The sequence below is a fragment of the Macrobrachium rosenbergii genome, chromosome 53, assembly GCF_040412425.1.
Source record: "Macrobrachium rosenbergii isolate ZJJX-2024 chromosome 53, ASM4041242v1, whole genome shotgun sequence".
NCBI classification, from domain to species: domain Eukaryota; kingdom Metazoa; phylum Arthropoda; class Malacostraca; order Decapoda; family Palaemonidae; genus Macrobrachium; species Macrobrachium rosenbergii.
In genome coordinates this window covers 6,650,926-6,654,585 of record NC_089793.1, presented here as the reverse complement: position 1 = coordinate 6,654,585, position 3,660 = coordinate 6,650,926, and positions in this window count along the sequence as shown.

Sequence of the window (3,660 nt, the reverse complement as noted above, 5' to 3'; positions counted from 1 at the left end):
TCCATTTTCACTTCCAGCGTGAGTATGTTTTGTTGCCAGTGACCAAGAGAAGTTCTCTTACGAATCAAAAAAAAGAAATATTGAGACTTATAAAAGAATCCTTTGTTACCATCTATATGCCAAATATAGTAACCACATTCTAAATATTCATTCAAATTAAATCATTAAAATGTTATATCCATCTAGAAGAGGTCGCTCCTGGCTATTAATCATACGTCCGCCAGCCCTGAGACCGACTTGACTCTACAACAGAGCTGGCATTATTTAGTCAACAGCAGTTTGACTTCGATTCAGTGAGTAAAAATGTCATGTCCAATAAAGTTTGTAAATTTAGCTTCTGAACTTTGACGAGATACTATGGCATTTTAACATGCAAGACCTCCTTGATACATAAGAGTCTACAGAAAGCTGTAGTGATTTCGATCCCTTTTTCATGAGTTCATATGCATGTGATTGGCAACTGTGCATAGAATTGTACGTTCATATTTATTTGCGTTAAAATAAGTTACAGAAAAATCGATTTCATGCTAAACTTTCCTCGTCTAAATGTTTGTGGTCGATAACTATATGGATTGGAATATAGAGTTTAGCGCTGGAAATGAAATTGAGGGTAGGTAGGTTTGAAAAGTGTAACAGGAGGTAAAACTCGCAGTTGCACCATGAAATGATTGTTATCTAGATGACCATCATGTTACTTTTTAAATTAAACTTGCCGGAGAGTACCGAATATTTTAAGTCTTCAGTTTGGGTTTTACAAGGGGTTTCCAAAGGGTACTCCATAGTGATTTAATTTTCACTAGGGTCCATTAACTAAATTTACACTATCATATCACAAGGCATTACTGCAATCACAATTTATTAACACTATAGTACAAATGAAAGTAAATGTCCGTTGATGACCTTCCTTATTACTGTCAATTTAATGGGACCAAAAGTGTAAACAAAAGCGACTTTTACGTTGGTATTTCACTTTTGGTTCATTAAAGGCCATTATTACTTAGCTATCTTGTATGCAGCAGCTTTCCCAGGCCCTACTTCACCTTGCCTACACCCTCCAACAGTCAGCTAACTATCAGGTAATAATTCATAGGTGAGGTCAACAGACACAATGGCTCTTAACAGAACATGCTTAAGGTGTTCCTCCTTGATGATGAATTGACTTAAGTTCCCAGGTTGATGGACCATTGAGGAATTTGTCATAATATCCCAGTAAATTCAACTTCCACATATTTGTTAGATTGTGTACTTATTTTCAGTACAACAAACTACTGTACAGTAAATATGATCATTTAGGAATGCTGTGTATCATATTTTTCTGATCTCTTATTGAAATTGGGTCACGGTCATATGCCATTTTTACAATGTAGCTTATTCAAGAAATTTCTATAATGATCTGTACCACATTTTGAAGAAATACTTTATCATTTGTGAACTTCAGAACCTTCTCCTTTCGTGAAACAGAATCCAGTGATTATCAATTTACACAGCTCAGTGGAAATCACCCCAAACAAATCATGGTCATATCAGAATTTCTATGTTATAACAATGAGAAAGCAACAAGGAAAAATGGTAATCATAGACAAACTGGAAATCAGGTCAAGATGGTTTGGGAATGCAATGAGGCAAGGAGTAATGCAACCATTAAGTAACAAGTCTTGAAAGATGTTCGTCAGTGTCCTTACTTAAAATTCATGGAGACAGGGTTTATGTCTGCTGAACAGAATCTGGACTAAATGGAAATTTTAGGAGAAACGTAAAGAGGGGGAAATCCAGAAGACATGCAGAAATAACGATGTTAGTACAAGACACAGATATGAAAAAATGAAATCTTTTAGCAGTAATTACAAAGGGCGTTTATACACAATACTTTGCAATCACTGACCCAAACAATACCACAGGACTAAATATTTACATTTCATCCTTCTCATTCAACATAGTACTCAACAGCCCCGTCCCTGTTTCATGAGTCCAGTTCTTTTGTCATGAACAACCTCATTTCAGGTTCAAACAGAAACACTATTGTTCACTAACTCCCCTAGTTACCCCAAAAGTCTGTGTATGATCAATGATTACAAGCTTGTAAACCATCTGGCTCCTTTCCAATAAATTTCACACAATGTGTAGACTTTTAGTATACTGCACCTTTATACATGTTTGATCACTGCTTGGAATTTAAAAAAAAAAAATAAGTTACACTTTTTCATGAAAATATTTTTTTGGGCACTTGAAATCCTAATGGTAAATAATGTCAAATTTTGTTTATAGTGTTTGGGATTTTTTTTTTATATTTTCATTCAAGTTTTTCTCTCCACTTTGTACACTGCTCTTTTGCACCAAAGGGTGACAAAACAAACATCACTCCTAGGACAGCAAGACAAACATTAGATCTATTATTTATTTGCAGGTACTTCACAGGCATTTTAGGAGTAAATTAATATACAGCTATACATAAAGCAACCAAGAGCACAGACATCAGGTACTCTGATTCAATTTTTTTTTTTTATTCAAAACAAATAAAAACTGCTGCTAAGATTCTGGAATGAAAATGAATTCAGCATGGTAGAAATAACAGCATCACCTAAATTCCAAGTTTCGTTTATGTGTTTATTCCTCAGCTGACTATTTTTGCAGTCCCTATGGAGTAAAATACCTTGTGGAAGACAACAATCATAAACAATAACAATACTCAAACAGCAGGGATCATAACCATGCTATGGAAGTCTTTTCTTTGCTCTATTAATATTATTTTTATTTCTCAATATCATACATTGCATTCATTATTTATAAACTTTTAAAATATCAAAGAAAAGCCATATACATGATTACGAATGGAATATACCAGTTGCTTCTTTACCTATCATGCTTTAGTAAAAGCAGAAAACATTCACAGTATGCTTGGCAGTCATCCATTTTAAACAAATATACAGTAGACAAGACATAAATGAACTAAAGAATAAAAATCTATTGAGGAGTAAAGCTACAAAGCACAAAGAAATCTAATATGCAATAAAATGCATTCTAACACTTAACTTCTGGACTAATAAAGGTGCAGTTGCAAACTGAATTGTATTTAAAAATGACAAATTGTTTGACGAAAGCATTTTCAGAAAGATCTCTAAAAGAGAGTTTGCATAGGAAAAGTTCTGTGCAATACAGGAGCTAGTGTAAATGCTTTAGTGGTGTTAATCCAGCTTCCCATTTTTGTCTTTGCAAAGTTTCAATTCCTCGCTAGGTATATCAACATTCGACTGAAACTGATATCATGTTATAGAAAGTATAGAACCCCTAAAATCATTTCTATATACCTTAGCTACAGTGCCAATACAGGAAAAGCATAGCTTATCATCTGTAAATGCCTCAAAGTTTAGCAACAAAACACACACACACACAGACATACAAACTTCATGTTGAAAACCAGTTTATTTCCAAAGAATTTTATCATTCTTCCAGAGTGTCACTTTTTAACTAACTTGTAAAATATCTTTGCCTAGTCTAAGAGACTTCAAATGAATGACAAGTCCCAATGACATGAACAAAATACCAAATACCTCACTTCCACGAAACTGATTTAACTTCAAGATGTGTACCTAACATAGACTAACAGTATTTACCAATATGTGACACCTGGTCAGAAATCCACACGGCAGCACATTTACCCGA